This window comes from Corvus kubaryi, unplaced genomic scaffold (assembly GCF_017639235.1).
Source record: "Corvus kubaryi isolate FWS band 111438036 unplaced genomic scaffold, C.kubaryi_AGA036_p1.0 134, whole genome shotgun sequence".
NCBI lineage: Eukaryota > Metazoa > Chordata > Aves > Passeriformes > Corvidae > Corvus > Corvus kubaryi.
The window spans coordinates 5,726,953-5,749,491 of record NW_024580668.1 but is presented as its reverse complement, the minus strand read 5'-3'; the positions used below and the strand labels follow the sequence as shown (position 1 = coordinate 5,749,491).

Sequence of the window (22,539 nt, the reverse complement as noted above, 5' to 3'; positions counted from 1 at the left end):
ATATGTTTGCCTTTCCTTTAGTAGAGAAGTACAAAATTTCTCTGTCCCCCTCCAGATTCTGCAGTGCTTGTATTTGAAGGAGACCATGGGCTGGGTCCTGCTGACCCAAGCTCAGCTCAGGAATCACTGGCTTCCCCCTGGTCCTCCCCCATCTTGTAACATCAAGGTCTTTCTTCTCTGTAGCAAGGTTAGGCTCTATATGTCTTAACCATATGCCCCAAGTGAGGAATTCATTAGCATTCATTATGCATTCATAAGAAACAAATGGGCAGAGGAGTGGGAGGTATTGCAATCCCTCTCAGCTGCTCCTTCACACCCGGCATGGAGGGAGGGGCACCGGCCCCCGCCAGCCTCCTCCAGCCTGAACCACTGACCACGCTGGCACCGCTGACCACCCTTGCACAGCCACCCTTTCACCCCTGACCACCCTGGCACTGCTGACCATCTTGGTACCACTGACCAGCCTTGCTCTACTGACCACCCTTGCACACCCATCCTCACACCACTGACCAGCCTCACACGCTCACCTTTGCAGCACTGACCACTCTTGTTCCACTGACCACCCTTACACCACTGACCACCTTGAATCACTGACCAGCCTTGCTCCACTGACCACCCTTGCACACCTGTCCTTGCAGCACTGACCACTCTTGCACTGCTGACCGCCCTTGCACGCCCACCCACCCTTGCACTGCTGACCACCCTTGCACCACTGACCACCCTCACACCATGGACCACCCTTGCCCGCCCACCTTCGCACACACTTCTCACACCAGCAGCTGATTTCCAGGTTCCCAGCTGACAAGCCCCATCCGCCTGCATGAGTTCCCTGTCGGTTCATTTAACTCTACAACATAAGCTGATTATGGAGGGAAATGGCTGAAGCATAAATCTGGCTTCCTTGGTTTTTTTCCTCTTTTTTCTCCCCCTCGGTGGTATCACCTCACTCCCCTCCCCTGCTTCACTTCCATTTGTTCCCCGCGCGGGGAAGCCGAGGCAGACGGATGCAGGTCCCACCATCCCCCAGGTTCCAAGACATCTCTGCATGGGGGAAAGAAAAGGAAATCTTGATGGTTTTAAACAGTAGCAAACGTTTTTCACTATTTCAGAGACACAGAGAGAGTCAGCTCAATCCTTAACTGTAATTGATATCTGGGTGGAAGTTTTGGGCAAAATAAAACCAAGCACACACACTGTCACAGGGTGATGTCCCAGGACACGGTGACACAGAGACTGTCACCTAGCTCTTGGTTCTCACCAGTGCACAGATGCCCTTGCCTCAAAGTCACCAGTGCTATAGCAGTAGCAGTTGTGGGTTATTTCTTATTTTATTCCTTTTCTTCACTTGTAAATAACCAGAAGATTTCTGGCTACTTGTGAGAGCACAACTTGAAGACACAGGTAACAGGTAGGAGAGTGGTGAAATGAGCTCTGCTTCATGTCTAAGGAGCTTGAGGATTGGACCCAGCATTTCTCTGGCAAGTCTCCCTTAAGTGTGGTGAGGAACATCCACCCAAAACAGGAGAAACTCTCTGAAGGGAGACGTGGCTTCCAAAAAGTTCCTAAAGAGGAACACAGAGTGCTCTGCCTCTGTCCATGGTGTCCCAGCTTGTTTGGGAGGAGGTTTTTGAACCTGCGTGGGTTTTGACTTGTCATTTCAGTGTGATCTGGACCCGTTTCAGTCTCCTCTGACAAAGCCCAGTCCTTGGAGCAGGCAAACCCTGCTAACGCTGTCACCTGCTACTCTGACAAATTTTCTCAGTAAATCTGCTGAGAAAATCTAGAAATCCAGCGAGGGGGAAAAATTATAAATTTCATCTGGTGTGTTCAGAGATAAATTGCTGGTGACTTTGGTACCTGAGCGCGATTTGGGACCCCTCCGCGGTGAAAGGCAGCTCCTGGCTGCGGCAGTTCCCGTGCTGTGCTGTGCCGCTGGGAAGCCCGACTTGCCTCCTGGTGGAAGGTCTCATTACAGCAGGGAGACTTCCAGCTCCAGCAGCTTTGTGAAAAGCAGGACATGAGCTGCAAACACCTTCAGAGGAGCCTGACAGGGAGCGGGTGCCTGGCATGGTGCTACCCCGGAGCCAAGGAGTCGCTGCATGGCCAGCCCCACGCACGGCACCTGGGACTACGGGCTGCAGAAATGGGATGTCCATGTCACATTCACGGGCATCTCCCAACTCAGCAGAGCCCAAAGCAAACAAAATGAAAGCCCCCTGGCCCTGGGAAGCAGTGAACGTCTGCTACATCAGTGGTGCTGCAGCTCTCCCCACAGATCTCCTTTGCACAATGGAATGTTATAGAATATCTCTTACAACAGCAAAAAAGAAATTGCTTACGTGCTTTTATCCTGCTGAGTGAGGGCAGCACCAAGCCCACAGGTTCTGAGGAAGGCTGTGTTTGGAGCTCAGTGCCCAGCTGAACTTACAGATGATTCATAGGAAGGTTCACATGATGTTCAACCAGGTGGGAAGATTTTGAAGTTTATTTTTTAAAGTGATGAGAGCGGAGGTTTTCCTTCCTGCATCACAGTGACACAGACAGAGCTGTGCACCCATCCTCCTGTCCTTACTTCTTGGTGATTCCCCTCTTTTGCTGCTCTCTCCTTGTTGTTAGGTCTTCTTTTCTCTGCTTTGCTTTTTGTTTTGTAGGGGCTTTTTTTTGTTTGAGGTTTGTGGGTTTTTTTGTCAGTTAGTTTGAGTTTTTTAGAATGAAACAAACTAAATCACTGTCCTGGAGGGAACTTTAAATGCTTGGTAACTGCTGATATCCGTAAAACTCTACCCCAGCCCACGATTGCTGCTGTCTACCTGCCTCTCCAGCCCCAGAAGGGCAGCAAGGCAGGGAGCAGGGATCAGCCACTCTCCAAACAAACACCAAATCAGAGCAGTGTGGCCCCCTCATTAGCAGTCGAATATCAAGGACCTTCATGCAGCAAAATTAACTATTTTTTGTAGGATGTTTAACAAAAGAAGAGATACTAATGAGGTTAGTTAAAGGGTGGCCCTCTTTCATTAGCTCTGCTGGGCTAAGACTGCCAGTGAGGAACTATCAAGAAGATTGCTTTTTTAATTACTCTGTTAATTGATATAAAACAAAAAGGACGCAGATTAGTTGCATGCAATTAGCAAATTAATTCTTGGCAATTACAGACTTAATAATGGAGTACTTTTGCTGCTGTGTGTTGGATTCTGTGGCCTATATTCGTTGCCTGTATGAGCTGAATAATATTTTTTTTTTTGAAGAGGAACAAGAGTTAAATATAGACATGTACACATTTCCTTAGAATTCTCTCAATGGAATGATGAGGAAGATAAAGTGCATTTTTCATCTTTGACACAGCAGTGCCTCATAGCATCTGTGTTGTTGACACTGAAGCCTAAGGTGATGTGTAAGACAGCTCTGCCTTCTTGCCTGGTTCTGAGTCCTGTGCTTGTGAGCTCAGTGAGACAAGTTAGGCACAAGTTTCAGTTTCTCTCTGAATGGGGCCAATGGGCAGGAATATTGGAAATCAGGTCCTTAGGGTCTAACCTCAATCTAGGACTCTTCCCAGGCTGCAGCACAGGTGGATCAAGTAGGCTGAAAAATACCCCAATTCTCCTTGAAAAGTCATGGTTTTGGGGTGGTTGCTGTTGAACGATTACAACAGAATAATAATGATGGCAAATTCCTTTTGTGATACAGGGCTGTCTCCTGACAGGGGGATGCTCTTGCCTGCCCTGGACACTGGAGGAGGAGGAGTTTGAGGGCTGGTGGACAGTGAGGCCTCTGGTTGCTCCTGTCCGTTGACCACATGTGTGCAGGATATTGGGATGGAGAGTCAATGGTATAACCCTACCCAAGGGAATCAGCACAGAGCTGAGATATCTCACTGTGTTTGACCCCACACAGGGTGAATTTGATATTATGCAGCATTCAGCCTGAGTGACCCCTCTGCAAAACCACCTGGCAGGTTACAGTGCTTTGGGAGAGGAGGAGAAAGCAAAGCAGGTGGGAATACTTCCTCTGAAATCCATCCCAGTGCAGAGGAGCTGGGCATTTCCACGATCCACAATGGCAGCAAGCAACTTATCCATGCCCAGGAGATTCTCCTTGGGCCTCCTGTCATGTCCTGTCCTCTCCTCTCCCTCTCCCTCTCCCTCTCCCTCTCCCTCTCCCTCTCCCTCTCCCTCTCCCTCTCCCTCTCCTCTCCGTTTTTTCTCCACCTGTGCCTTTTCTTTCCAAGCACACTTGCAGAGAAGACAATGGTCACGTCCATTGCTTTGCTTGTATTGCTTTCCAATATTTTTATTTTACTCCAGAGCGAGTCTATGTGTTTTTGTAGACTGGTAACAGGCAAGCAGGGACTGGGGGCAGGAAGGGCCTTGGTGATAAGACACCCACACACACATATAAGGGGAAGCACATGGAAAAGTTAATCCAGAGAAGTTCAGAGGGGGAAAAGGATTTTCTCACTTACTTCAGTCTGCTGGGCATCCTCATTCTGGTCTACATTTGGAGAGCACCTAGCATAGCAAAGGTGCCTGACAGACCTCCTGCTCCTTTTTTTTCAGTCAGATCAGGATTAGCATTAGGGATTTGTGGTGGCCTGTTACAACAGGGATTCTTTATTTGGACTGAGAAATGTCAGTGAGGCTGTCTGTGCAGCACAGGTTATAGAGAGGCAGTGAACAAAGCTTACATCCGGTGAGAGTAATTTACATACTGAAATAGTGGCTGTATGTTCCATGTTTCCCACTGACCCCAACCTTTCCTGGGTGTATCGGTTCCTCTGGTCACTGTCAAGGACTCAAAAATGTTGAGAGACCTTATTCTGCTGGGTAATTGCTTTGATTCCACAGATTAAATTAGTGAAAATAGACACTGAAGACTTTATTAGTGCATCTATTTCTTCCTGTGCAAACCCTCCTCTTGTAAAAGGGGGAGGATGAGACCCTTTGCAGGGAAAGGCCGTTCAGGGATGTGTGCAATGGGAAGGCACAGGGAATTTCTCATGGGAGCGAACAGCCTTGCAGGGTTTTACTGCAGGAGCACGAGGCTCTCTGCAGCCATGTGCCTCCCTTTGGCTATTTCAGAGCCTCCCAGGCTGAAACCTGCCTTTAAGTCCCCATTTGCAGACCTGTTTAATTTCATTGTTACTTTTCAACTCATAGTAACAATGTTGGTTTTTTTCCTTTAACCCATCCCTTTTGCTGTTAGCTGCTACCAGGAGCTTTTTGACAAGAATATATGTTTTTCATGCATACAAACCAGTCTGTTTCCATCTCATTTCTTCTAAAACCTTCTGACTACTTTTTAAACCTAAAGGTATTGGACCCACCCAAAGTGACTCTCAGGCAAGCAGGAAGATCATTTGATGCATCCAGTGTTTTGCTTCACATGAGTTCTCAGTATTGACGGGGAGGAAGAAACTGCGAAGGGAATAGATCGGACTTGCTCTTAAAGATCTCTTAAAGAAGAAAATAACCCAGCAGCCAATAATGAGATTGTTTTCTTCCAGTGCCCAAGCCCAGAGTTTATTTGCAAAGCAGTTTCTCAAAGAGTGGTTTAGCAATGAATTGCTGATTAGTTTGGGCACAAGGAATGGGCTGAAGCACCTGCAGAGACGCAGTGGTTTGGAAGTGTCAGCACAAGGGTGTGGATGTAGCCTGAGGATCAGATCCTGCCCCACTCCCCACTCCAGCCAGTCTCTCCGGCCTAGAGCAGGTCGGGACCTTCATCATTTTGTTTCCCCACTGATGTTGGACCCCAGATCAGAGGCTTTTAAAGACATAAAAACCCTCCACTGAAAATTCAGCCCCGAGGAAGGTGCAGGGAGAGCACTGGCAGGAGAGCACAGGACTGAGCTGGGACCTGGCCCTGAGTGTTCCTGAAGAAATTCACTGTGGCAGAGCCACCAGTGCCACCCAGCATGTTAGTCCTCCCCCCCAGTCCTAATGTCTTTTCCCCCTCACATGGAATTCCACACTTTGGAGGCTGCTGGGTAGGGGTTGTTGAGGGTTCAGCCATGCAGGAAGGCAGTTTGCTGCCTCATCCTTTAATTTGGGGATGTTTTCCCTTCCCTCCTCTTACTTGTCTTTAGTGCCCAGCTATTGTCTGGGATATATTCCTTCCAATTTATCCAAGGTTTCAAGGGGAATTATTCCATGCAAATTTCCTCTTTTCACCACTATTCTTTTCCTGCAAAACATGTGCCTTGCTTTATTTTTTTTTCCTTACATGAGACATCTTGTTTATTTTTCCCCCATGTCTTTGCTCCCCCCTTGGTGCGGCTGCTTCTCCTGCTGGTGCTGAATTGCTGGTTGCCAGAGAAATCCTTTTCTTTCACTTTTATTGTAATTTATTGATTTCCCCCCCTGCCCCTTATGGGCTCAGAACCTTTTGCTTCTACCAAAGGAGGCACCAGGCATTAACAACGCACTGAATGCAACGTAAAGAGTTAAAATGAGGAGGGATGCCCATGTCGCACACAGTCAGTGAGAACATGAGAGGGCCTGAGCTACAAAACAGAAGCCAGCAGCATTATCTGTCTGACTTCTCTCTCTCCTCCCACACACTGGGGACATTTTTTCTCACACTTCTGAGGGCTTTCTGCCTCCCCTGCTACCTGGCTCCATAGCCAGCAGTTCTGCCTGTTCCCCTCTCCGTGCGTAAATGGGCTGTGATTTGTTGGGTTCAATCACTGCTTCCTCTCCAGAGGCTCTGGGAAGGAAAGCCATGAGTGTTAACTTCAAGGAGTTTGCACCATTTTGTCTGCTCCTGAAGTAACTCCCTCCTGGCCAATGCTCACAGTCCTTAGGGAGAATTTTAATTGTTATTTCCAGGGAATCTCTACAGAACTGGAGGGATTTCTTTCCCCTCCAGCTCTTTCTCAGTGTACTATGGAGCCATATCCCCCTTTCCCTGACCTATTTGATTTCCACTTGCCGTTGTGAAGGGCAATCACCACGCATGCCAAGATCTCCAAGCAATGATGTAGGAGGGTCCAATCTTCTCCATTACAATTCTTTGTGGTCCAGGTTATCTGAGATTATGTTTTTTCCAACAAATCCCATTGGCTTCAGAGTTGCATGGGTAGAGATCTTATAAACACAGATTTTGGGGGCTAATGTGTGCTAAATCTGTCCCCAAGGACCTCTTCTGAGCTGATCCTATGTGTCCAGAGACCCCATTCATAGATAACACGGCACGTGGACTGGACGGTACCTTGCTACAGTGCAAAATATATTTGGCATTAATTTAAATGAGAAACACAAAATTTATTCAAAGATTTCAGTGAATGATGTCACCTTTGCACCCAGCTGCCAACCCACAGGTCCCTCCTGCCACTCTCCCCTCCCACCTCAGTCTCTTGGCACAACATCACCTATGTGTTCAGCAAGAAAGGAGTTGCATCTGTTAGTGCCCAATAATGTTTAGGACAGAAGTCTTCCATAAGAAGTTTTTTGGGGTTTTAAGCTAAGGAAAACCCTTGTGAAACAGAGTGCTGCTCTGGGGCTCAGTCTCCTCAGCACTGTCATAGTAACAATTATTTATATGGGGTTTTTTCCAGATTGTTTTTTTTTTCCTGACTGCAGGACTAAAAAATAAAAACAAAACACAAGCCAAAATTTAAAGTATCAGCATCTTTTTTTCAGATTTATTTTTTCACATACACAAACCTTCAGAGACAGAAAGATGCATTTGCCAGCTCGTAAAGATATACATTAGTCTTCATAAGTATAGGTTCAAGAAGTTGTGTTGAATCCTCCAAGTTTTTCTTACACCTACGACCATATTTCATCAATAAATTTGCTATCTAGACAGTACACAAAACTAAAATTGGACTGGCAGCTGACAGCCTGGGGACTGAGCTAGGGACTCTCAGAGCTGGCAGTGTTTGCTAATTGAGTTAAAAGAAAAGATATCCTTTTTCTTAACTGGAAGAGTCTGACACATTTGGTGGGGTCATGGAAGATGGGACACACACGCACATGCACACACACAAACCCCAAACATCTGCCAAAGGGTCTCTTTGAAAGCAGCAAGACCGGCTCGGATTCGGGTATCCAAAAGCTTGCCTGGTTCAGAGTGTGTTATTTGCTTTTTCACAGTCAATAGGCAATCGTAGATGACAACAAAATATTGGATCTCGCCTGCAGCGCCAGGGAGCCTTTTTCTTTAATGTGCCAGCACTGAGAAAGAAACTTCCACAAGTTGTGCAAATCACTGCTGGTCAAACGAAAACTTCGCTGTAGCATGAAATGCGAAGTGGCACCTTAGATACAACTAATGGAGCTATCATGGGCCTAAAAGTAACTCTCAGGGCACCTCAAAGGGATTTGTTTCTTCCCATTCAGCCTCCCTGTCTTGCAGGGACATTTTTCATTGCCTGTCTCTGTGTCCCCACTTGGGCTCGTTGTTAATCATCAGGCACTGGGGCTTCCAGGCATGTGGGAGCGTGCTTGGACAATGCATCATCTCAGGTGGGGATAATCCTGAGCTCATTATGACCTTGGGTTTGCTGCAGATAAAAATACTATGCAGGAGGGTTTGGGATCTGCTTTTGGCAGGAGAGTTCAGCTCAGGCAAGGTATGGGCAGTGCTGAAGCAGCCTCTGAACCCAGGGCAAAGGATGGAGTCCAGCCACACTCCCACATCCAGGTCCAAACTGCTCCAACAACAGTGGATGTAGCGTGACAAGCTCACAGCCCATCTTTAATATGCCTTCTTCATAAGGAGAGGAACCTGATTGTGGAAATGGAAGCGGAAACATCATTACGTTTTCAGAGTAATGAGCTTTGCCCCCACCCTGTAGCTAATTAAAACTGTGGAAGTCTTATTTCAGCTGTAATCAACCTAAATCTTAGCTACAAGCATGACAAATATTTTTTCAGTGTATGTGGCTTTGCTTTTCTGTTGGTAAGTGAGCAGGGGAGGAGGCAGGGTCTTTTCCTCCATGGCAGGAGCTGTTTTGAGCTTATTCCTTGACCATGCAGGGGATGTGGTTCCTGCAGGGACAAACACAGCCCTTCTGTGTTTACTTAGAGACAGTTACCAAACACAGAGATATCTCGGTGCTCGAGGGTTTCAGCCTGATCTAGGATGAGCAGATATCTTAAACATAATAATCAAAAAGATGGAAAAATAGGTAACTCGTCTCTCTTGAGCTTCAAATATGAATTGGTTCAAATTTTAGGTGCGTTGTTTCTTACTTCATCTGTATTGCCTGTTCTCCCCAGCTGAGCCACATTAATGCAGAGATTGAGATCCCCTTCCCAGCATCTCTAAATGGATGGAAGAATCCTCCTGAGGCAAATGCGAGGTGAAGATGTGTAAGAAAAACCTCAATTTAGTATTCTAATAAGAATTAGGCATCCAGATTTCTTTAACAGCTTTGCAATATCAGACTTGAAGCACAAAGGGATCTTCTCCCTAGCTCAGGGGCATGACACACTCTGTGGACCAGGCACAGAAGAACTGCTCTGGTCTTCCCCACTCTCAGCAAATTATGGTTTCCTACTTCCAAAGCTCTGAATTATATTTATATCATGAAATACAGAGTTGTGGAAAAAATCTTGATCCTTCAGAAAGCTGCAGTCCTGGCAGGCAGGCGGATGCTGCCTGTGCTAATAGTGAAAATACAGAGAGACATTTTCCTGCTTGGTTTTCTTTTTGGTGGGGGAAAAAGGACACGTTCAAAGCACTGAGCACACAAATGTGTGCACACACAAACCCTCCAGCCTCTGCACATGTATTCACCGGGGGTTCAAATTAAACTCCAAATCGTGCAACCATGATCTGTACAGATTAGAAGTGGGCTTAGATTGCAATTAAGTCAAGGGAAGTCAAGAGCTTAGATAACGATTATCATTTTTTCTATTTGGAAGAACCAATTGGAAAAAAAAAAAAGGAAAATAAAAAGAAGATTAAAATACAGTATGTCTGTGCACATGCACTAATAAATTGTCATTAAACAGTTCCCTCCTTATTGTCTAAACGGAGATACTATGAAATATTTGTAATTAGCAACACAATTTATTAAAGCTGCCCTATCTTGGCTTGGTGCTGTTTCACAATCAAATGCAGTTTGGGATTTTGCAGCCAACCATTTTTTAATCACCAGAGCACTTCATTTTTAGTAAATCCAACCCTAATTTTTGTTATCCCCTGCTGGGCTTTACTTGAAAAAAAAAAGTTTAATTTGGTTGAGATCCCCTCAAAATCATCTCTGCTTAATGCCTCCCAGCCTTCTGCAGTCTGTCTGCCCGTTTTGTACAAAACACACACGCAAGCAGTAATCAGCAACTATACCCCAGCCTTGCATTAAATGTCAGTTTTGTGCTTTGAGATTTTTCATGTGCTTTTGAAAAGCAGGGTGTAGCAGGATGCAGCCCACATAAAAAAAAAAAATAAAATAAAAAGAGAGAGAGATACAGCAGAAAAATAGTGTTCATTATCAGGGAGAAGTAAGTAAATGATAAGAGATGATTTAGAGATCCAGAATGTAAAATGCATGATGCAAACGTTCAGAAATGGACTGCTCCTACACTATTAGGAGTTGAAGGTCACGCCACATGTCATTGGAAAGGTAATTTTCTCTAGATTTTGAAATAGGATCTCAGATTTGACCTATGCCCTCTGTGTCAAGAACATCTGGGCATCCTTAATGCATCTATTCCTTTTCCTTTTTTCTTTTTTCCTTTGTTCCCAAAGCTGGAGGATGGTCCCTAGTTTGGAAAGAAGAGAAAAAGAGTGGCCACATTTCAGTTTTAGCCTTGCTGTGGACTTTTAGGAGACCCTGGACAAGTCATTTCATGCCTTTTGGTTTCCCCTTGTCAGTAAGATGGATTTGATATAGAAATGCCCAGATAGCTCATGCTTAGGTCTCAGTATTTGATTAATTAATGCTCACGAGTTATTTTGTAATGCACACATGAAATAAGTTATTCACAGCACATTCAGATGTGCTTCCATTGCTTTAACAGCTTTGAGAATGAGATTTGTTTCCCATAAACAAGATATCTTTATCCATATCAATAGGTGTCTAAGTGTGATTCCACAGGGTGCAAAATTACATGAATGACTTGAAATAATTTTACCAGATATTTTTCATTACCTTTTGAAACAGATTTAAAATGCCCTTCTCTTAAATCTTCTTCTCATGCTGGGCTCAGCTAGAAATACAAATGTTTAGTGCATCCGGAAGCCAAAGCATCCAAAAATATAGTTCTCTTTGGAGAATATAGGTGCCTATGTGCTTCAGTTTCCCTCATCTTTAGACTGGGAAAAGTGAGGTTTATCTATAGAGACTAAAGGAAGAAGAGAAGCAGAAAAGCTTGCAGGCAGTTCCTGCAGACAGCTTTCCTCAATATTTTGAGACAACCTCTCCATGCAAGTCACAATTTCTCTTCTGTGGAAGAATCTAACTCTTCAGCCTACTTAGCTTCCTTATTTCCAGTGAAATCTGCAAACACCAGAGGCCAAAATTGCTCCAAGGCTCAAATTAAAATCCTTTGCCTCCAAAATAAAAGCTCAGTTCACACTCTTAGCAATGCTACAGTGTAAGGAAGATGAATATCCATAAAATAAATATTTTCGGAAGGGGAACAGCGGTGTTTGAGAGGAGGGCGCTCACCCTGCTGGTGTTGGGCATTTGCACTGTGACCAGTGAATGAAGTCAGAGACTAAAATCAGACCTAAAATCATCTGTGTTTCAAATCTGCTTCACTATCAGCCTCGTCAGGGTCCTGTCTGCAGCAGCATGAACCTGAAGAGTGCTGGAGCAGAGCCTCTGCTCCTCTGGGATGCTCTCCCCGACAGCCCTGTGGCAGCCTGGGCTCCTCTGCTCAGCTGTTGCCCCTTCAATTCTCCTTTCTGTTTATCTTCTCCTTATGAATGGAGCCCAGCTAATCAGCCTGATGGACAGGATGCCTGTCAGAAAACATATAAAAGGATTTAAATCCCTCTCCCTCCTTCAGGAAAGCTTTTCCCTGCAGTGGGAAAAGGGTTCATGATTCTGACTGTGGAAGAGAGCAGGGGGATCCTTACTCAGGGGCAGAGCAGCTCTTTGCAGACATGGACTTGGGGTTCACATCAAATTTCCAACTAAACATCCTATCTAAGGTGAACTTAAAAACAAAGTCATCTTGCAAATGGTTCCCCCAGCAGGTTGAGACATGCTGTTGAGGATCATGTGAACTCCCTGCAGTCTCAGAGAGACAGGGAGAAAGCAGCTTATTTCCATATCTTAATTAAAATTTCCATTAATCCCATCTGAGGCCTCATAACTTCAAAAACTTGGACAAAAAACCCCAACACTTATTTCTGATAAATATTTTAGACTAATTGTTCGGAGGTAGCAGACATCTCTGGCTGATGAATATCAACGAGCCGTGGGTGCTGCCGGCTGTTTAAAGGGAACCACGAGGGTTTTGTTTGTTTGTCCTCTGAAAATTACGGAACATCTTAAATGCCAGAGATAGGAGACACACAGAAAACAAATGTGCTGGGCTGAGCAGGGCAGCTGTAGCTCCTGTAGGATTGTTTGGAGGCTGCTTTTGTGCTTTGTAGGCTCCTTCCTGCAGGCTCAGAGCCCAGGTGCTTCCAGAGCAAGGGGAGCCGCCGGGCAAAGGAGCTGCTGGCTCAGGACGACATCTCTTAATGATGCTCTGCCTTTATCCTCCAACTCAGCAGGGTGTTCGTGGAAAAAGTGATGAGAATCAGGGGTTTAAAAGCAAACCACAATTTCCTCAACCAAACTCTGAACCTACAGGAACTGCTTTTTGAAGGGAGATGTGGATCTGTGGTGGGAGTCAAAGTGGAGGTGCTGATGTCAGTGAAGAAGATGAAAATTCAGAACGTGATCTGGCATTGCCTTCCTCTTCTGCCCAGCCCAGAGCTTTGGGCTGCTGATTTTCCTTACAGGCAAAGCCTCCATGTGGGATGGAAAAGTCACCACTCCGCTGAATAATCATCAGGAACCCAGACAAGATCATGATTTTTCCTTCTGTGGAGGGACACAGGGTCTCTCCTCCTTTAAACCAAGATCACAAGCAATGTTTATTCACACTCTGCCTCACCTCCACCGGTGTTCCTGTCTTCCCATAGCTCCTGCAGCTTTTCCAGCAGTGACCAAAAAACATTCCTAAAGAGCCAGAAGGAAGAGCACAATTAATGACAGTTTCAGCCACCTGCCTGGCCACAGGAGATGGCTGAGAAACAGCAGTAATACTTGGAATGGCAAGAAGAAAAAACACAATAAAGTTTTTCCTTTGTCATTTAAAATCATGCTTCTGCCCCATTCCTGGGGGATGATCCCCAGAGTCTTGAATGTCCCTTTTGCATGGTGCTGAGATCACCAGAGCACAAAGCCCATCTCTTACAACCTCACTTCCCCCCTCTGCTCATTTTCTTTGCTTCCCAAATTTGACACTGGTTTGGGCTAAGAAAATATTAATTTAGGCTTTGTGGAGTGGGGGTAGGTTTGGGGATACCACAAAAGGTATTGGGTTTTGGCTCTTTCTTCCATACCATTCAGCCTTGTTGACAGTTTAAAAAATTAATTTAATGATCTTCCACTTAATTTTAAATGCTATTAATTTAATCCATGGGAAGAAGCATTTATTACTGTTTGAATTCATGCAGGAGTAAGCAAAATGCTTTCACGTTTCTGTTGAGCACCAGGGTGTATTTGGGGCGCAGAGAGAGGACTCTCCATCCCTGTTTAATGGCTTTTCAGGCACACAGGTGAGAAATGAACCAGGTAACAAAGCTGAAGTGCGAGGGATGGGGTGGAAAACAGAGCAGACCTTCTGCTGGGGTAAGGCTGGGAATTTGTGTCCATCCTCCTTGAAGGGCTCAGCTGTCGGGGTAGGGAAATGTGGAAGGACAGAGCTCCTCTCTGTGTTTTCACTCCTCATGTCAGTGGCAGCCACGCAGAGCAGCAGCCATAATTAAACCCCTACACTGAGCCTGGTGTCCCGGAGGTAACATCCTCAGATTGAGCTGAGCAATGACAATGGCAAACTGCAAGGGACCCAGTGACAGGTTCTCCATGGTCATAGACCACCTGTGAGTGACAGAAAATTGGACACAGATCACAAGGAAGGCAGGAGAGAGCATTGGGGAGGGGGGAGGAAGGGGAGAAAGCAACCATTCCTAAAATGAGCCTAAAATCTGCCTGGTTGCTAGGGAAGTGGGACTCCTGGTAAGTCATTTCAATTTGTACCTATATTTATAACAGTATGAAGATACGTTTTATAATCTGTGTAATAAAGAACCTCATCAGCAACTTCTCAAAGAAACTTGTTATTACAGAGAATGACACTCTAATTGCCTCCAGACATTTAGCTTGTCTAGTGAGTGAAGTAACCTGATAAGCTATTGAGCTATTAAGTGATGTAGAATCAATTAATGTAGTTAGATAAGAAAGTAATACCCTACCCAGGTTAACTAAGTAGTATGTGTCAAACGAGTCACTATTAATTCAGGTCCAGAACAGCATAGTAGACCTGTATAATTCTCAGTAACCTTGATGAAATTGAGGGGATTGCATTTTGACCAAAGAAAACTTGTTTTTCAAAGATCTTCTGTGGGGGAAAAAAAAATAAAGATAAATACAGAATTCATTACCAGGCTCATTTTTTCCAGTAATATTCTCCATAAATTTAAAACACAAATTACTGAATAGCAGTGCTGCAGTGATGGTTAAATTGTAGGCACTGATTCTTTTGAGTTTTGGAAAGAAAGGGAGACATAGGGGGAACATACCTTGAATTTCCACGCCAGCATGAAAACACAAACAGGATCTGGATAACTGGGTGTGGAATTGCTCATGTCACCTGGTGCAGGCTCACACAGCCCTGCAGAACAGCACAGAACCATTAGTGCCTCAATATCATTTCAGCCTGGCAGCACCCCAGGCTGGTGGAGCTGGGCTGTCAGCGAGTGGGGCTGATGCAGGGACAAGGTGACAGATGGGGAAGGGTCGCAGTGCCTTGTGTAGATACAAGCAAGAAATGTGTGAAGCCCGAGTTCTAGTTCCAGTTAATTTTGTCCCTGTCTGATCTAGCTTCGGGTGTGATTATCTGGAGTGTGTTAGAGCAGAGGAGAGGAGAATGGGTGAGAAATTATCATCCTGTCTGTCTCACCACTGCTGCAGGTTTGCTCTCCTGATATATTGTCTCTGTAGCTGGGGAGTGCAGAGGGAGGTTAATGAATCTTAAAACATCTGTAAGTGGCACAGTGTAGCTCCAAGCAAGCCGGGGTACTCGAGAAAGTCTGCATTGCTGTGCTAATGTGCTGCTCAACAAGAGCTAATTAGCCCTATCTGGGAACACAGAGCACCGGGGGACACGGTGGCACTGCCAGTTCAGGGGATGGCTGTGCTTCCTCCAGCCCTGCTGGCTCCACATCTCTGCTTTGGACCCTTTCTTCAAGTTTTTGGAAAGAGACGTTTTCAGCTATGAAACTGCAATCACCCAGGTCTTGCTGTAGGGGTTGTTCTCATCCATGTATCCAGCTGTCTGGTAATGTCCAGTATTTTATATAGATATATAAAGATAAAATCACAGAATATCCTGAGTTGGAAGGGACCCATATGGATTTATGCCGTCCTGCAGTATTGGGAGACCGTCTGTAATGTATGAGCCAGGGTTTAAGTCTGAATCCAGGAACATTTTGAGACTTTCTCCCAAGATTAGGCCCATCATGGAAAGAGGGTTGATGGAGGACTCAAAGCAATGTGTCAGAGGTGGGGGAACACCTCCAGGCACTCATGGGTCAGTTGGCATTAATGTGACCTGCTGTGGTTAGATAACAAACTAGCTTAGAGCTCTTCATAAATCCTTGGAATGGCTGTTTGCAACTTTGGAAACTTGCAGTCCTCTGGAAATCTGGGCTTGTAGGGGAAATGGCAAACTCTTGCTGGAAGGTTTATTGCATATTGCATTGTAGATTATCTATAACAGAATAATATTCAGGAAAAAATTAACATTAGCATCCCTAAAATGTCCCACTGCATGAGGTGTAACCACATGGAAAACTTGGTTTATCTTCTGTGAAGGACCGCAGCAGTTCCCTGTGGACCACAGGGCAGCAGTAAAAGACCAAGCAGCTGAGGGAGATGCAGAACAATAAATATATCAATAGTGAAGGTTTTAGTGCTTCCTCTCGAGCTCTTAGATGTGGTACAGGATTGGAAATTTTGTTTCTGATCTTCTTTAAACACGAACAACCCAGAACCATCTGAACTGATTTGCTTAATGTGCTGTTCAGCATTCACAGCATAAATTGAATTGTTAGCCTCTCTGTCTGTGCATTTGAATGTTTTGATTCTAATATTACCAGCAGAGCAAGCTTCCCTAACTGGATTGTTCTCACAAGTAATGTTGATGCTTTGCACTCCCACTCAATTGATGTCATTGGGGCTACTGACAAGAAGGTGCCTGTTAGAGAGAACAGGCTGAGATCAGATAAGAGCAGAGAGTGGCAAATCAGAAATATCTCATTTTTCATCAATTTCCTTTATTTTAGTTTTTTTTTCTACCAATTTCTATTTTTTTGCTTCTGACAGGGATGGGCTTGCAGATGCTCTACCCCACAGCTAAAGCTGCTGAGCACCTAACTGGGATGTGTCTGCACCTTCCCACAGTGTAGGAATGCCCATCAGGAAGGGTTGCAGCTGAGCGTTTGCCCCACACCTGTGTGTCTGCACAAGATTTGTGTGCAATACTGGGAGAGAACCCAGCTCTCCTCATGCCAGTGCGTGCAGATTGTCCACAGTGCTGAAAAACTTCATTTTCTGGGCTGGCTGCTCTTCTCCCAAATCACCTCCAGGGTCATATGCACCCATTGTAACTCTGAGATACACAGATATTCATATATCAGTACAGTCGACTTGAAATAACAGAACAACATGCAGCAGCTTGACACTCGTGAAATTCTCGAGAGGAGTTAAAGGCAGGAGTTTTTGGGAAGTTTGAGGCTGCAAGACCTCATGGAGTTGGTGTTTTCGTGCTGCTCTGGGAAGAGACATCCCCAAGTGTGTGTCTGGTGCAGATATTAGGACTAAGCTGGGTCTCTGTAAGTTGGATCTTGGTAGCAAACCCACTTGGCTGCAACAGACACCATGAGGGACCAGAGCCCTGGGGAGGAGAAGCGACAGCACCACCATGTCCATCAAAAGGAGAGGATATGCAAGAGCTGTAGAAAAACGCATGGAAGATGAAGTATGGGATTTGGGATATAAGAGAAGTGAATTTTTCACTCCTAGGTCTCAGCAAATCTATTACCAGAGAAAGGGAGAGGCAAGACTCTTGAGTAACTCTTGTGACCTGTGGTTTTCAGTTCTCTCCAGAGTTTGATGTTTCATACGTAGACAGTTGCCAGGGGAAATTTTGCTTACACTGTAATTTTCCATTTGCTGCTAGACTTCAGACAGATGAGTGCAAACTGTTCTCTCTGCTACTCAGGAGATAATTTTGCAGTCAGTGTGAACACTGTGAACCTTCTAATTTTTTTTTTCTCTAATAACAGTTTGGCAAATCAAAGTATCTGTTCATTTAGGCAGGAAAAACACCTAGGAACCATGCAAAAAAAAATACACAGGCATAGAGCTGGACTCTGAGCTGGCTGTGTCTCAGATTAGGTATTCTCAGTGATTAAGGGTATTGAACATTTTCCATTTTATCTTGTCTGCATTGAAAGAGAAGCATCGAGGATGACTTTGGAGGGAAGGAACTAACAGACACACAGTTTCTATGTACTTTTATTTACACAAATTCTTTTGCCGTATTTTCCAACATCATAAGATGTTGGTCATTAAGATAAATTCAGAAATCTGGCCACTACTGAGAGGTCAAATAGGGAAAAAATGAGAAAGTGAATATTTGTGCTTTGCATAGTAGAAGTTAGGGAGACATGATTGTATTTCTTGCCTGTCAAATAAGTTCCATTTTAAGCCAAGAAACCCAGTGGTGGGACACCAAGTAAGAGAGAAGGATTTTCCCAGAGATTAATTTTTAATTAGTTCAAAAAACTGGTAAATTTTAGGACAGTGACCCAGATTGCTTAATCCACAGTAAATAATAGAAATAAACTCTCCCCTCTACTCCTGCCTTGCACATATCCAGGCACACGTGAGCCCAGGTTAGCAAAGCCACAGTTTCTTTTGTTCTCTTTGTTCCCTTTGTTCACTATGCAGTAATGAAAAATGAGAGCCATATTTATTGTAACATTCCTCCAGGAATGCAGAGATAATTACCTACCCTTAGCATGGGAGAGGAGAACGAGCGCGAGCTCCTTCTCCTTCCAGCTCCCAGGAATCCAACTGCGGCCTTGGCGTGGGATGTGAATGGAAGATGTTGGGAACAGGGATCTACTGCCTTGTTTTTAGGGTTCATGTTTTTGTCTCTTGCAAAACACCAGCTGAGAAGAGCTCAGACACCTCTGTTAAAAGAGGACTGCTTTGAGTTTTGCCTATTGCCTCGCCCATTTCTTAAGGAAAGGCCTCTGTGTGTTCATTTGAAGTAGACTTGACTTTATTGATAAAACTGCTGTTTTCACGAGACCTCTTGCATGGTCTGCCCAGACAGATCTGCCTTCAGCCCTGGCCACTGCAGGTGTGATTCTGCTTTCCATTAAAGAAACCCCAATCTTCGCCTTACGTGCTTTTAAGAGGGTATGTGTTATTTCTGAGAAGCACAGGATTAGCTGCCATTGGAAATGAAAGCCTTTAATCTAACAAAATAAAATAATCATTTGGTACGAATAACTGTGAGCTGGTTCCTGTTCACCCTCCTGGTGTGTGTGGTGGTGATGATCCACAGCCTGGCCACAGGAATCAGAGAATCCCAGAATGGTTTGGGCTGCAAAGCACCTTAAAACTCATCTTGTTCCAAGCCCCCTGCCATGGGCAGGGACACCTTCCACTAGACCAGGTTGCTCCAAGCAACGCGACCTGGAGCAGTTCCAGGGATGGGAAATGGACAATGATGATTCCCTTCCCAAAGCATGGGTGGATGAGCTCTCCCTGTGGTGGGAGCCCTGGGGTGAAGAGAACTCCCCTTCCCTTCCTGCCTCTGCTTGTTTGGGAAAACACCCCTAGAAGAGCATGTCCCCAAAGTCCAGTGCAGGAAAATGTGGAGAATTCTCTCACTTTTACTCTTTTGTTCAGCAAGAACAACCCATTCCAACAAGGTCTGTTCAGGTAACCAGGTGCCTCACTGCAGCTTTTTATGATTATTTCCTCCTATTTGTTCCCATTTAATGGAAATTTGGAAATATGACATATTTAGCCTTCATAAGAAAAATCTCTTCATATCTTAATATTTTTGTTCTCCGCCTTTATTTCCTCACTAGCTGGGATTTTTCAGGTTGATTATTTTTTAAGGTATTGAAAATATAATCTGTATGATATATTAAAACATAATTAAAAGTGTTATCATATTTGCAGCAGTGTGTTATGCCTAGGGAGGTTTTACAAGAGCAAATATATTTTTGCATTCCCTGCACAAGTGAGGCACTAACTATTGCTGACCTTTTTTACTGATAGGAAAGTGGAAACAAAAAGAGAGGGGATGGATTTTTGATGCTTCCAGGTGTTTTGCCTTCACACCACATTCTGTGTGATCCAGAACATCTCCCAGTGGTACAGAACAAAAGGAGATAAAAATTAAGTTCATAGCCTGGATTGCTCTGTTTCTCAGGTTACGATGAGGAAGTTCTGGCATGGCAGCGGGATGGGGATGGGGATGGCCAAGCGATGCTGAGCTGTAGCTGATTCCCATGGCCTAATCCCCTGCCTGTGGAGAGCAGCAAAGCTGCTCCATGGCAGAGCAGCTGCTCTTGGTGGGAGCTCATGGAGCTGGGAAACACAGCCCTGCAAGTGGGAATGTATGGATTAGTGAGGTTGTGTATCCAGGGGAGTCCTCCTGGAGACCTTTCCGGGCTCAAAAGGACCTCTTCACCTTTGCCACATGATCCAACACTTCACCTTCCCACAGTGGGGTGGGCAGGCATTGGGTGTGGGCTGCGACTGTGCCCTCATGGCCCTCTGTCAGCTGGATCTCTTTGCTGGGCATGGAGACTTGCAGGACACACAGTCTGAATCAGGAAAAATGGTCAGGAATTCTGGGATTTGCAGCTGAACTCCCCAGATCTCAGTCTCTTACCTTCTCTAGCCCATACCCAGAAGGGGTTGCACTGGGATTGCTGCAAACCCATTTATCCCCCAATGTCCTATGCAGAGATGTAGGGTTCAGAAATGAATTTGGAGGACGAAGGATTACCTGGACAGTGCCATCATGACGGGAAATTAATTGAAAAGTAATATAAAATATTCTATCATGTTATATTATATTGTATTAATCAAAGTGCCCAAGTGCTTAGGGAACTTGATTCTCTTTATGCCTTTTCTCCTCTTTTTCTCTCTACCCCCAGGAACTACTTCTGTTCCTACAGCTCATACTTTCAACTGTCTTTAAATAAGTGTTTAATGGGATTTATAAAACACCTGAGCAGGTTAGATAGGTTATAATTCCCACTGATTTCACTGACCTCTCTGTAGATGGAATACAGGCTCCTATATCACACAGGCTTATTTGAAAATATTATTTCAAGTATGCTGGAAAACATTAGTCCTATTAGCTTTGTGGTTTAAATTCTGGGAGGTGCCATCAGAGTGCAGCTGGTGCATAGAAATATAAATAAAACTAAAAACATATATGTGTGTTGGTACCTGCCTCTGTGTGTGTGCATGTGTGTAGTCTTCATTGGTGGCTGAAAACCTGGTGCCTGCTCTTTGGTTTTCCATTTTAGCTGGCCTATTATCAGAGATTTCTGGAGTGTGAGTTTCATAAGTAGAGGTTATCATACATTGCAGGCCATCTCTCCTGCTGGGGAGCAAAATGAAGGTTTGATAATGAGATCGCCCAAAGGCAGATAAGAGCTCCAGCTTGCTGAACAGTCCCTCAAGGTTTCCTGTGATGGTAAAAAGGAGGGAATGCAATTTATTATCCTTCTCTCCTTGTACCTTCCCATTGTTTGGGAAGTCAAAGCAACAAACTACATGGGTTAAAAATAAATAAATTAATAACCAGAGCAGGAGACCCGGTGTGTTTTTGTTTTGCTCTGAGGAAGGAGATCTGTGATTTGCTCTAACACCATGAAGGAAGTCTCTGATCTCCAAATCCTGAAATTCCATTTAATGGACAGGCTCTCCCCTCTCTCCTCCCGCCTTCTTCCCCCTAGGATGGATATTCTAAAATGAGTCAAGTGCTTTATCTTGATAGAGGGTGGAGGATGGCTCTGTAACTGCTGCTGATAACCTCCCCATCTCCAGTTCTGTTTGCTCTTCTTTCATGCTAAATGCTACAAAGTACATTACAGGAAAGGGAAAGGTCAGATTTAAGCCGTAAAACATGGAAGATTTGGAGCTGAAGTTGCCACATCATTAAGTCACAGCATCTTCATGCTTATGTTTTCTAGCACATATGGTATATAAAATCACCTAGTGTTTCACAACCCTCTTAAATAATTAGGCACAACAGGGTTTGCTGGGTGACCACCTGGATAAAGTCAAAACAGTGGCATCTGCATCAACCAGATGGGAGTCTGCTCTTTGCTGCCATCAGGAAATGGACAGCCAACTTCCACTCGAGTGAACCAAAAGCTGCCTTCTCTCAGACAAGAAAGGGAAAAGGCCATGTAGGAGAGAGCAATAAATGTGTCTTCCTCCAATTTTCAGGTTACCGAGTCTCTACTGAAACCTCAAGGAGGAGATCCTGTTCCCCAGCTGGAGAAGCAGCAGGGAGGAGGTGAGCTGGATTTGTACATCATCAGCAAACCGCATACCTGGCAATGTATATGGCAAGTTGAACAAAGGTTTATATTTTTATTTGCTTTTCTCATTAAAAAAAAAAAATACAGTGGGGGAGGGAGAATATTAGCAATTTACTGTGAGACTCCATTAGATCAAATCAGTGCCAATGATAGTCACTTATTTCCTCCATTTCGTAATGATTTACTCTATAAATTAATGTCTGCCTATTTAAACACCCTCAGTGATTCAGTGCTGGGTGCCATGGCAATAAGTGACAGGGACTGGGGCTGAACCCACCAGTCATGTGGCTCTCGGTGCTGTCATTATGTGCACTGGTAATGGGGGGCTACGTGGGAACGCAGACAGATATTATGCAAACATATACTGACTTAAGTATCAATCTGTCACTGGTGTAACTCATGGTAATGGCCCCACCAAAGTCATTACAGAGGAATATGCATTACAGCATGTTAAACATCTATCATGGGTGCAGCTTCAGAGAAGCCATGGGGAAGATGTAGGGAGGTGCCAACATCCAGATCTGGAGGATGCTCAGATGTAAGGGGTTTAATTCAGCAAAGCCCTAAAGAAACATTCCTTTTTCTCCCCCTTTCCGCTCCAACAAGATGAATCTGAAAAAAATGTCTCACAGCTTTAAGAGAAAAAAAAAAAACAAGAAAATCCTCTTGAGTGTGTATGCATGAGGCACAAGCAAGTTAACTGCAGCAGTTCAATTC

The 22,539-nt window shown here is 44.7% G+C and overlaps 1 long non-coding RNA gene across 1 annotated transcript in view; it reads left to right on the top strand.

Annotated features, from left to right (window-relative positions):
* LOC121673367 overlaps positions 1 to 21,864 on the top strand; it is a 122,294-nt gene extending 100,430 nt beyond the window's left edge. The window contains exon 3 of the long non-coding RNA XR_006019192.1: positions 21,728 to 21,864. This is a non-coding gene — a long non-coding RNA (uncharacterized LOC121673367). The remainder of the gene's footprint in view (positions 1 to 21,727) is intronic.
* The last annotated feature ends 675 nt before the right edge of the window (positions 21,865 to 22,539 follow it).